This window comes from Mobula birostris, chromosome 23, assembly GCF_030028105.1.
Source record: "Mobula birostris isolate sMobBir1 chromosome 23, sMobBir1.hap1, whole genome shotgun sequence".
Classification (NCBI taxonomy): Eukaryota; Metazoa; Chordata; class Chondrichthyes; order Myliobatiformes; family Myliobatidae; genus Mobula; species Mobula birostris.
This window is the reverse complement of record NC_092392.1, coordinates 64,175,122-64,188,848: the sequence shown is the minus strand read 5'-3', so window position 1 is coordinate 64,188,848 and position 13,727 is coordinate 64,175,122.

The window sequence follows — 13,727 nt, the reverse complement described above, 5'->3', positions numbered from 1 at the left end:
CCACGGTTCTTGTACCCTACCATCCTTTCTCTTTTTGCTTAACCAAAAAGGCGTAAAGTGACTGGCAAGTGTATAGGACACCTATATTCTATCTTGTGCTGAGATAGGCTTGAAATAACAAGCAAGAATCAGTTTTCAGATAGAATTTAAGAAGGTGCCATACATGAGGCTGTTTAACAAGCTACGAGCCCGTGGTATTGCAGGAAAGATCCTAGCTTGGATAAAGCAGTTGCTGATTGGCAGGAAGCAAAAAGTGGGAATAAAGGGAGCCTTTTCTGGCTGGCTGCCAGTGACTTGTGGTGTTCCACAGGGGTCTGTGTTGGGACCAATTCTTATGTTATACATATGTCAATCATTTGGATGATGGAATTGATGGCTTTGTTGCAAAGTTTGCAGACAATATGAAGATAGGTGGTGGGGTAGGTAGTTTTGAGGAAGTAGAGAGACTACAGAAGGACTTAGACAAATTAGGAGAATGGGCAAAGAAGTGATAGATGGAATACAGTGTTGGGCAGTGTATGGTCATGCACTTAGGCGGAAGAAATGTAAGGTTTGACTATTATCTAAATGGAGAGAAAATACAAAAAATTGAGGGGCAAAAGGATATGGGAGTCCTTGTGCAGGATTCACTAAAGATTAATTTGTAGGTTGAGTCTGTATTGAGGAAGGCAAATACAATGTTACGTTCATTTCAAGAGGACTAGAATATAAAAGCAAGGATGTAATGTCATATTGAGACTTTATAAAGCACTGTGAGGCCTCAGTTGGAATATTGTGAGCAGTTTTGGGCTCCTTATCTTCAAAAGGATGTGCTGGCATTCAACAAATACATTCAAAAACTTCTATAGTTGTACCGTGGAGAGCATTCTGACAGGCTGCATCACTGTCTGGTATGAAGGGGCTACTGCACAGGACCGAAGGAAGCTGCAGAAGATTGTAAATCTAGTCAGCTCCATCTTGGGCACTAGCCTACAAAGTACTCAGGACATCTTTAGGGGGCGGTGTCTCAGAAGGCAGCTTCCATTATTAAGGACCTCCAGCACCCATGGCATACTGTTTTCTCACTGTTACCATCAGATAGGAAATACAGAAGGCCTGAAGGCACACATTCAGTGATTCAGGAACAGCCTCTTCCTCTCTGCCATCCGATTCCTAAATAGACATTGAAGCTTTAGACACCACCTCACTTTTTTTAATATACAGTATTTCTGTTTTTGCACATTTTTTATTCAATATATGTAATTGATTTACTTGTTTATTTATTATGTTTTATTTTATTTATTATTGTTATTTTCTCTCTCTGCTAGATTATGTATTGCATTGAACTGCTATTGCTAAGTTAACAAATTTCACGTCACATGCTGGTGATAATAATCCTGATTCTGATTCTGATTCTGAAACTGGAGAGGGTTCAAAATGATTCCAGGATTGAATGGCTTGTCATATGAAGAGCATTTGATGGCTCTGTGCCTGTATTTTCTGGAATTCAGAAGAATAAAGGGTGACCTCATGAAACCTATCTAATGTTGGAAGTCCTTGATAGAGTGGATGTGGAGAGGGTGTTTCCCAGAGTGGGAGAGTCTAAGACCACAGGACACGGCCTCAGAATATAGCGGTAACCTATAAGAACAGAAATGAGGAGGAATTTCAATCATGGCTGATCATTTCTCCCCCCTCCTCAGCTTCATACCCCAGCCTTCTCTCTGTAACATTCTATGCCTTAGCCAATCAAGAATCTGTCAATCTCTGCCTTAAGTCCACCCAATGACCTGGCCTCCACAGCTGCCTGTGCTAACAAATTCTAGAAATTCACCACCATACTTTGGCTAAAGAAATTTCTCTGCATCTCTGTTTTAAATGGATGCCCCTCTATCCTGAGGCTTTGCTATCTTGTACTAGACTCCCCTACGATGGGAAACATCCCTTCTACATCTACACTGTCTAGGCCTTTCAACATTTGAAAGGTTTCAATCAGATACCCAGCCCCCATCTGTCTAAGTTCCTGTCAGTACAGACCCAGAGCCATCAAATGTTCCTCATATAAAGCTTTCATTCCCAGAATCATCTTTGTGTACCTTCTCTGAACCCTCTCCAACGCCAGCACTTATTTTCTTCGATAAAGAGCCCAAAATTGTCTACAATACTCAAGGCCAGGCCTCACCAGTGCCTTACAAAGTCTCAACATCAAATCCCTTCTCTTATATTCTGAACCTCTTGAAATGGATGCTAACATTGCACTTGTGTTCCTCATCACTGACTCAACATACAAGTTAATCTTTCGGGTCTTCTGTACAAGGACTCCCAAGTTCCTTTGCATCTCAGATTTTTGCATTTTCTCCCCGTTTAGAAAATAGTCCGCATATTTATTTCTTCTACCAAAGTGCATGACCACGTATTTTTCAACATTGTATTTGCCACTTTCTTGTGCATTCTCCTAATCCGCCTAAGCCCTTCTGCAGCCTTCCAGTTTTGTCAACACTACTTGCCCCTCAACCAATCTTCATATCATCTGCAAACTTGGCAACCAAGCCATCTATTCCATCATCTAAATCATTGATTTACGGTATAAAAAGAAGTGGTCCCAACACCGACCCCTACAGAACACCACTACTTACTGGCAGCCACTGGAAAAGGATCTTTTTATTTCCACTCAGTGCCTCCAACCATGCTAGTAACTTTCCTGTAATACCATGGACTCTTAACTAGGTAGCAGATTCATGTGTGACACCTTGTCAAATGCTTTCTGAAAGTCCAAATACATAACATCCACTGCATCCCCTTTACCTATCCTACTTGTAATCTCAAAGAATTCTGACAGGTTTGCTGGACAAGATTTTCTATTCAGGAAACTATGCTGACTTTGTCCTACCTTGTCCTGTGTCACCAAGTACTCCATAACCTCATCCTTAACGATTGACTCCAACATCTTCCCAACTAGTGAGGTCCACTACCTCTTTCAGAACCCTAGGGTGCAGTTCATCTGGTCCAGGTGACTTATGTACCATTAGGTCTTTCAGCTTGAGCACCTTCTCCCTTGTAATAGTAACCGTACTCACTTCTCTTCCCTTCAACACCTGGTACGTTGCTGGTGTCTTCCACAGTGAAGACTGAAGCAATATATTCATTTGGTTCCTCTGCCATCTCTTTGTTCCCCGTTATTATTTCTCCAGCCTCATTTTCTAGTGGTGCTATATCCACTTTCATTTCTCTTTTATTTTTTCTATACTTGAAAAAACTTTTTCTATGCACCTTGATATTGTTTGCTAGCTAGTTTTCCTATTTCATCTTTTCCCTCCTCATGATTCTTTTAGTTGCTTTCTGTAGGATTTTCAAAGCTTCCCAATCCTCTATCTTCCTACTAATTTTTGCTTTGTTTCATGCCCTCTGTTTTGCTTTTTTATTAGCTTTAATTTCCCTTGTCAGCCATGATTGTACTATTTTGCCATTTGGGTATTTCTTTGTTTTTGGAATACATCTGTTCTGCACCTTCCACATTTCTCCCAGAAACTCAAGCCATTGCTGCTCTGCTGACATCCCTGCCAGCATCTTCTTCCAATTTACTTTGGTCAGCTCCTCTGTCATACCACTGTAATTGCCTTTACTCCACTGAAATATGGCTATGTCAGACTTTACTTTCTCCCTATCAAGTTTCAGGTTGAACTCAATCATATTGTGATCACTGACCCCTAAGGGTTCCTTTATATTAAGCTCCCTAATTGCCTCCGGTTCATTACATAACACCTAATCCAGTGTCACTGATCCCCAAGTAGGCTCAATGACAAACTGCTGTAAAAAGCTGTCCTGTAGGCATTCAACAAATTCACTCTTTTGATATCCATTACCAACCTGATTTTCCCAGTCGGCCTGCATGTTAAAATCTCCCATGACTATCACAACATTGCCCTTTTGACACACCTTTTCTATTTCCTGTTGTAATACAGCTACTGTTTGGAGGCCTATATATAACTTCCATTGGGGTCTTTTTACCTTTTAGTTTCTTAACTCAACTCACAAGGAGTTTACATCTTCTGATCCTATATCACATTTTCAAATAATTTGATGCCGTTCTTTACTGGTAGGGGTATGGCACCTCCTCCACCTACCTGCCTTTCCCTCCAACACAATGTCTAAACTTGGACATACAGCTCCCAAATATAACCATCCTTCAGTCACAATTCAATGATAGCCACAACATCATACCAGACAATCTGTAAAAGTGCAACAAGATCATCTACCTTATTTCTTAGAGATTTCACACTTTTATACTGGATTTGCTACCCTTTTTGAATCTGCATCCCTGCTGCATTGATACTTATCCTGCTGGCTGCTCTTCCTGATAGTGTGACTGCGTGCTGTCTTTGCTTTTTTACTATCCATCCTACTCTGAGTTCCTTCACTCCAGTTCCCATCCCCTTGCCAAATTAGCTTAAACCTTCCTCAACAGCTCTAACAAACCCACCCGCGAGAATATTGGTCCCCCTTGGGTTCAGGTGCAACCCGTCACTTTTGTACAGGTCATACCTCCCCCCAGAAGAAATCCCAATGATCTGAGAATCTGAAGTCCTGCCCCCTGCACCAGCTTCTCAGCCACGCATTTATCTGCCACATCATCCTTTTTCTACCCTCACTGGTGCATGGCACAGTAATCCAGAAATTACTACCATGGATGTCTGGCTTCTCAGTTTTCTGCCTAGCTCTATAAATTCTCTCTTCAGGACCTCTTTGCTTTTCCTTCCTATGTCATTGTTACTAATATGTACCACGATATATTAATATCTGGCTGCTCTCCCTCCCCCTTCAATCTGTGGAATTCTTTGCCACAGTCAGCTGGGGAGGCCAAGATAACAAACACAAGGACAAGTACATAGTACTGTATTAGCCTATATATTTAAGTAACACTATAAAGTCCATTTGGCGATGCACAAATGACCTCCAGAGGGAGGGCCCAATAGCAGTAGATACTTGTGTATTTCAGAATTATGTCTGACAAATCATATAGCTTGTTGAAACCTTTATGATTGAGAATCTTTCATTTTCAATTATTCCCATGATCCTTATTGTCACACATAGTGTGCTTTGTCCACAAAGTCGTTTCAGCCACTGACACATCAGACTGTAATTGTACTAGTTCACTGAAGAATTTGGGAAGTATTGGCAGCCTGATCACAGTGGGTGCTATGTGGCCATAAAGATCTGCTGTTACTGCCTTGGCAAAGGAGTCAGCTCGTTTGTTTCCCCTTGTTATTTCATCACTCCCATTATTATGAGCCGCTTAGTTTATATTGCAGAAAGTAATTGAAAAGCATTAAAAGTTTTATGTTATTTCACTGTTTTTATCAGAGTTCCTGAAGAGTTGAACTTCATCTGCCACTTCTCAGCCCAGCTCTGAATCCTGCCAATGTTCCATTGCAACCTACAGCACCCTTCCACACTGTCTGCAACTCCAGCAACCTTTGTGTCATCTGCAAATGTAGTAAATCATTACTCCATTTCCTTATCCAGGTCATTTACAGAGATCATAAAGAACAGGGGTCACAGAACAGAAACCTGTGCAACTCCACTGGTCACAAATCTCCAGGCAGAATACTGTGCATTTTCTACCACCCTCTGCCTTGTATTGGCAAGCAAATTCTGTATCCATACAGCCAGGTTTTCCCGTATCCATACCTTCTGACTTTATGAATGAGCCACCATAGGGAACCTTATCACAATCCTTACTGAAATCTATCAACACCAAATCCACTGCTCTATCTTCATCAATTTGCTTTGTCATAGCCAAAAAAAAAATCAGTCAGGCTCATGAGGCATGTCTTGCCCCTCACAAAGCCATACAAAAAGAACAGGTTACACCAAAACTTGAATGAGACCAATATCCTTGTGGGCATGTTTCCTAGAGCAAAATGGGGCGGTTGTAAGACGTATCAGTGCTACAATGGAGTAAACGGAATTGTAGGGGCATTAGAGAAGTGGTGGCCAAAGTTGATTGGAAGGGTACGTTAGCAGGGATGACACCAGAACAACAATGGCTCGAGTATGTGGGTGCAATATGGAACATGCAAGACTGATTTATCCCAAAGGTGTAGATTTATTCTAAAGGGAGGATGAAGCAACCATGCCTGGTAAATGAAGTTAGAGACATCATAAAAGCAAAGGAGAGGGCATATAACATAGCACAAATTAGTGGGAAGTTAGAGGTGTGAGATGCTTTCAAAAACTAAAAGAAGACAATTTTAAAAAAAACTTGAGAGAAAAGATGAAATTTGAAGGTAAGCTAGCCAATAATAGCAAAGAAGATACTAAAAGTATTTTTTCGAGTAAAGGAGAGGTGAGAGTGGACATTGGATCGCTGGAGAGGTAGTAATAGGGGACAAAACAAATGGTGGATGAACAATAAATCAGTCTTTGCCATGGAAGTAACTAGCAGTATGCCAGAAATTTGAAAATGTCAGGGGGCAGGAGTGAGTACGGTTGCTATTACTAAGGAGAAGGTGCTTGGGAAGCTGAGAGGGCTGAAGATAGACAAGTCACCTGGATCAGATGAAGTACACCCCAGGGTTTTGAAAGAGATAGCTGAAGAGATTGTGGAGGCATTAGTAATGATCTTTCAAGAATCACTAGATTCTGGAATGGTTCCAGAGGACAGAGGGAGGCAGAAGAAAATAAATTATAGGCTATGCCTACTTCTTTGGCAAGGAGTCTCCAGCCTGCACTGATTACTCCTTTTTCCATCTTGAATTGTCTGCCTCTTTTTGGAAACCCCACTCTGGTCTTCTGCCTGCTCTGCTCTTTTTATTGCTAACTGCTGATGAAATATCAACCATCTCGACTTAACACTCCACTCTCCAACTCAAACCACTCTCTCTGCACTAATCCCAACCTTACAATCAAAACTGCAAATAAGGTGGGCGCTGTAGTAGTTTGGTGGACTGTCCTCTGCCTTGCTAAGGCCAGGCAGCAACTTTCAAACAACTCCTCTTACTTACCTACTGAACAGGAGCCCAGTAAGGAGCATCAGGCTCCTACACCATCACCGGCCTATTCGACTCTGGGGATCTCCCATCCACTGCCATAGTTCCCTTACCATGCATCTCCCATTTCTACCTGCTACACAAGATCGACAAACCTGAGTGTCCAGGTAGACCTATTGTTTCTGCCTGCCCTTGCCCCACTGAAGGTGTCTGCATACCCTGACTCTTTTATTCTCCCCCGGATCTGTCCCTTCCTACCTACATCCATGACACTTCACACGCTCGTGATCTTTCAATGACTTTAAATTCCCTGGCCCCGATCGTCTCACTTTCACTGGATGTCCAGTCCCAATACACTTCCATCACCCATCAGGAGGGCATTAAAGTTTCCACTTCTTTCTGGTCAACAGATCCAACCAGTTCCCCTCCACCACCACTTTCTTGCATCTGGCAAAACTGGTCCTTATCTACAACAATTTCTCCTTCAGCTTCTCTCACTTCCTTCAAACCCAAGGTGTTGTCATGGACACTCACAAGGGTCCCAGCTATGCCTGCCTTTCCGACAGCTGCATGGAACAGTCCATGTTCTAAGCCTACACTGGTGGTACTCCCCCACTCTTCCTACTCTACATCAGCAACTGCATTGGTGCTGCTTCCTGCACCCATGCTGAGCTTGTCAATTTCATCAAATTTGCCTCCAACTTCACGCTGCCGACATTTACTTCCCCATTTCTGAGACACCTCTCCCCTTTCTTGAGCTCTGGAGGCAGTCTATCTACTGATATCTTTTATAAACCCACTGACTCTCACATCTATCTGGACTGCACCTCTCCCATCCTGTTACTTGTAAAAATGCCATTCCCTTTTCTCAGTTCCTCAGTCTCTGCCAATCTGCTCTCAGGATAAGGCTTTTCATTCCAGAACAACTGAGATGTCTTCCTTCTTCAAAGAAAGGGCTTCCCTTCCTCCACCAAAAACGCTGTTCTCACTCACATCTCTTCCATTTTGCATACGTCTGCCATCACCCACTCCTCCCACTGCAACACCATGGATAGGGTTCCTCTTGTCCTCACCTACCACCCCACCAACCTCCGCATTCAGCACATAATTCGACATAACTTCCACCATCTAAAAACAGGATTCCACCACCATGTATATCTTTCCTTCCCCTCCACCACTTTCTTGCTTTCCACAAGGATCACTCCTTATTCAACTCCCTTGTTCACTCATCTCTCCCTACTGATGTCTCTCCTGCCACTTATCCTTGCAAGTGGAACAAGTGCCACACCTGCTCTACACTACCGTTCAAGGCCCCAAACAGACCTTCCAGGTAAGGTGACACATCACTTGCAGGTCTGTTGCGGTGCACCTGGTGTGGCCTCCTGTATATCAGTGAATCTAAACATAGATTGGGAGACTGCTTCACTGAGCATCTTCATTCCGTCCACCATAAAAAGCGAGATTTCCAGGTGGCCACCCATTTCAATTCTGCTTCCCATTTTGACAAGTCAGTCCATGGCCTCCTCTACTCTCACGATGATGGCACACTCAGGTTGGAGGAGCAAAGTCTTATATTCCATCTGGGTAGCCTCCAATCTGATGGCATGAGCATCGATTTTTTGAACTTCTGGTAATTTCCTCCCTCCTCTCTTTCACCATTTCCCATTCACACCTTATCTTCATATCTGTCCATCACCTCCCTCTGGTGCTCCCCCCCCTTCCCTTTCTTCCATGATCTTTTGTCCTGTCTTATCAGATTCACCTTTCTTCAGCCCTTTATCTTTCACCAATCAACCCCCAAGTTCTTTACTTCACCCCTCCCCCTCCCACTTTCACCTATCACCTGCTACCTTCCTCTGTACCTTCTTATTCCTCTCCTCTTATTCTTTCTCCCCTCCCCTGCCTCCTTATTCCTCTCCTCTTATTCTTTCTCCCCTCCACCACCTTCTTATTCTGACTTCTCACCTTCCTTTCCATCCTGATGAAGGTTCTTCGCCTGAAATGTTGACTGTTTACTCTTTTCCATAGATGCTGCCTGGCCTTCTGAGTTCCTCCAGCATGTTTGAAATTATAGGCTAGTTGACCTGACATCAGTGGCTGGGAAAATATTGGAGTCCATTGGTAAGGATGAAGGATAAAGTAAGCCAAAATCAGCAAGGTTTCCTTAAGGGGAAATCTTCCTGACAAGTCTGTTGGAATTTTCTGAGGAAATAGCCCAGGAAATTCCTCTGTGTTATAACTTCAGAGGACCTGTCATGGGCCCAGCACATAAGTGCAATTACAAAGAAAGCATGGCAGTGCCCCTACTTCCTTACAGGTTTGCAAAGATTTGGTATGACATCTAAAACTGTCAAACATCCATACATGTGTGGTGTAAAGTACATTGACTAACTGCATCACAGCCTGGTATGGAAACACAAATGCCCTTGAATGCAACATCCCACAAAATATAGTGTATATTGCCCAATCCATCACGGGTAAAGCCCTCCCCACCATTGAGCACATCCACATGGAGAGTTGCCACCGGAAAGCAGCATGCATCATCAGGGACCCCTACCACCCAGGTCATGCTTTCTTCTCATTGCTGCCATCAAGAAGAAAGTAGAAAAGCCTCAGGACTCACACCACCAAGTTCAGGACCAGTTATTATCCTTCAGCCATCAAGCTCTTGAACCAGAGGGATAACATCCCTCAAATTCACTTGCAGCATCACTGAACTGTTCCCACATCTTATGGATTTACTTTCAAGGGCTCTTCATCTCATGTTCTCAATATTTATTGCTTGCTTGCTTGCTTATTTATTTATTTATTTATTTATCTATCCATCCATTTATTTATCTTTTTTATTTTCTTACTTTCTTTGTCTTTCTTTTTGTATTTGCACAATATATTGTCTTTTGCACACTGGTTGTCACTCTGTTGGTGCAATCTTTCATTGATTGTTATACAGTTATATGATTTATTGAGTATGCCCACAAGAAAATGAATCTCAGGGTTGTATATGATGACAAATATGTGCTTAGGTAATAAATTATTTGAACTTTGAAATTTGGATAGATAAGGGAGAGTCAGTCGATGTTCTTTACTTGTATTTTCAGAAGGCTTTGACAAGGTGCTGCACATGAGACTGCTTAACACAAGATTAGAGCCCATGGTAGTATAGGAAAGATACTAGCATGGATGAAACATTGGCTGATTTTCAGGAGACCTTTTGTGGTTGGCTGCTGGTGACAAGTGGTGTTCCACAAGAGTTGATATTGGCACCATTTCTTTTCATGTTATATGTCAACGATTTGGATGATGTAAAATTGGCTTTGTGGCCAAGTTTACAAACAAAAATAATGTGGAGCAGGTTATATTGAAGAAGCAGAGAGTCCGTAGAAAGACTTGGACAGGTTGGGAGAATGGTCAAAGAAGTGGTGGATGAAATGATTGAAGTGTATATTCATGCACCTTGGTAGAAGGAGTAAATGTGTGGACTGTTTACTAAACAGAGAGAAAATGAAAAAAATCAGAGATGCAAAAGGATTTGGGAATCCTTGTGCAGGATTCCCTAAAGGTTAACTTGGAAGTTGAGTTGATAGTGTTACGTACCCCGTAACTGGGTTGCCAAACCAGCAGAAATTGATCACTCAGTTGGAGTCTGGATTACTAGAACTAAGAAAGTTTTATTAAAGAAACAAGCAACACAGTAATCGAAAGAATAATAAATGCAACAGTTCAGCAATAATAAACACACATGTGCACAGAATTAAGATAACAGGATCAATCAAGCTCTATCGTTGTCTAGGGGTAAATGACCAATTTCAAAGTCCAGTTCAATTTAGTTCAGTTCGCAGTAATCATTGCCATGGCGATGGACAATGTGGGGGGAAGGAGAGAGAGAACGAGAACGAATGATCATTCGAAACGGCTTCCACTCACAGACCTGCGATATTGCTCGCAAGCAGTTTCAGGCGAGTCCTTTGTGATGTCACCTGGGGTCACTGACTGTGACCCCTCCTCCAGATGCGGTCGATCCTCTGCAGTGAGCCCGGCACCCAAGCAAGGGCGGGCACACACCGGCTGATCGTACCCTTCCACCCTGTGCGTCTAAGGCTGATGCCGCGATCAGCCGTTCAAGAGCTTCCCACCGACTTGTGAGAGGCGCACCGCTTCCAGGGTCTCGTTACCTCGGGGTGTCGTGTGTGTCCTGCCTTAGCGAACCTGTCCCTTTTTATCCCCCTGCTGGGGTATCGCCTGTCCATCACTTCAAGCAGTTCAGGGTTCAAAGGGGGAGCCGCTCTAGACAGCTCTCTCTCCCGTCCCTTCATTACACATCTCCAAATCGCCTGTCCATCACTTCAAACAGTTCAGGGTTCAAAGGGGGAGCCGATCTTGACAATACCCAGACTAATGGCTCCTTCATTAACACCTCCAAATGCTGCTTCATTGTGTGCCTTATCTCTCCCTCCCCTGAGGACAGGTGGCAGACCAACTGCTGATGCCACTGGTGCTAGCCCAGGCCAGCAAACATCTTAATTTATGTGTATTCTCGTCACAGTAGAAGGAAGGCAATTGCAATGTTAACATTAATTTTGAGAGGACTAGAATATAAGAGCAAAGATGTGATGCTGAAGCTTTATAAGCATTGATCAAACCACACTTGGAATATTGTGAATGGTTTTGTGCCCCTTATCTAGAAAAGATGCGGCATCAGAGACGGTCCAGAGGAGGTTCGTGAAAATGATTCTGGGAATGAAAGGATTGACATATGAGGAGCATTTGATGGCTCTGGGCCTGCACTCAGAGGTTGAGAGGTCATGGCTAGAATGAACATCTGCCTCAGCAAGGACTTGGATCCACTGCAATTTGCCTATCGCCACAATAGGTCCACGGCAGATACAATCTTAATGGCTTTAGACCACTTGGACAGCATGCTGACAGTGTCAGGATGCTGTTCATCGGCTAGAGCTCAGCATTTAACACCATCATTCCCACAATCCTAATCAATAAGTTACAGGACCTGGGCCTCTCCATCTTCCTCTGCAATCGGATCCTCGAATTCTTAACTGTAAAACCACAATTTAGGCGGATTTGTAGTGTAGGGTTCTCAGTAGTACTAGATGGACTGTTAACTGTTAATTGCTTACCAAAATGGCTTCTCTGAAGTGTTATACTAAAATGACTTCTCGTACTGTTAACTGCTGACCAAGGGGTTCTCTGTAACAGCATGTTTCGGTTATACTTAGTGATAATGGAAATTGTATTCCTTTGCTAGCCAATGGAAGTCATGTTATGTTATCTGGTATGTGTATGCTGAGTAAAGGAGCGTGGGCTTTTTCGGGAGGCGAGGAGAGAGGACGGATGTGCAGGGAACAGACAGCGGTTCCAGGGCAGCAGATACTGGACCTCGGGGGTTCGGATGGTGGCCGGAGTCTCGGAAGGACGTTGTGGATGGAATCGGAGGTGTGAGCTCCAACGTATTAAAATATTATGTGCACAAGACTGATAAGTTACTAAGGTGGTGCCTTTTCTTCTAGTTGTTACTACTAACCCATCACCAAAACTTTCTATAAAGTATAATTATTTACTCACACTTGGTATATTGTTTGATATTTGTGTCATGGCTGATCATTGGGTGCCTCACACCGTATCTGCACCAAAGCATTTGCACTGTTTGGCGGGGTCGACGGCTATTCACCCTAGGCAACGGGAGTCAGTTGGGGCAAAGGCTGTTACATTGTGAGGGCTCGTCCCGCAGATTTGAATTCTATCTGATACGTGGTAAGTCACCCGGGTTAAGTTAGAAGAGATGGACGTGGATAAGATTGAACTTTGGTGTGAGATCGAGGATGTCCCAGTTAATCATGCCTGCGTATTAAGTGGGGTGGATATACGTACTTCGGACGTATCGGTAAGGTTGAAATTGTAAGCAGAGAAATTGGTAATATGGGGGACTCAGCCTTTGTGCTGATACAGACTGGTGCTGACGTCAAGGAATTGGGACTGCCACCGTCTGTCGGTGACGTAGGTGAGGCGGGGCCATGGGGCGAGCACACTGTCATGGAGGAAGGGTCTGAAGGGACACCAGAGGAGTTGCCCGAAGCTGGGAGTGGAGATTTTAGAAAGCAGGTCGAATTGTTTTTGAAGGATGAAGGAAGGGAGTGGTTAGATTTGGAGAATGTAATTAGTTCTCATTCCCTACAGAAGGGGGAGGGCTCTGAGTTGGACTCAGCCATTAACTCTTTGGTGAACAGGGTGGTGGGTCCATGACAGAAGTTAAGAATTTTCTCAGGGAGGACCCCCATCCCCGACAGGGAAGAGGATTATGAGTCCTGGGTAGAACATACCTCTTGGTTGCTCAGTGAGTGGCAGTGTTCTGAGGAGGAGAAACGGCAAAGTTTGGGGGACAGTTTGAGAGGGGCGGCAGCTGAGGTGGTAAAAAGGGTGAGAGTTAACCAGCCCTTGGCTTCTAGAAAGGAGTGTCCAGCTGCCCTAGAGGAGGCTTTTGGGCTGACAGGAAGTCCGGTGGAGCTTTTAGGGAGATTCAGAATTTGCGTCAGGAGAAAGGGGAAAAGCTTTCTGAGTATCTTCTCCAACTAGACTAGAGCGCAGGCTAAATTGCTTGAGGCGCCGGGGGGTCATTTCGGGGGATGAGGTAGATCGGATAAGGATCAACTAGGTAGCCAGGGGCGCGCAGGGACATGATGCGATCGCTACGAACCTCCAGCAGTCCCGTAGAGCGCGTTGTCCCCACGTCTTTTGTTTAGTTGCTCA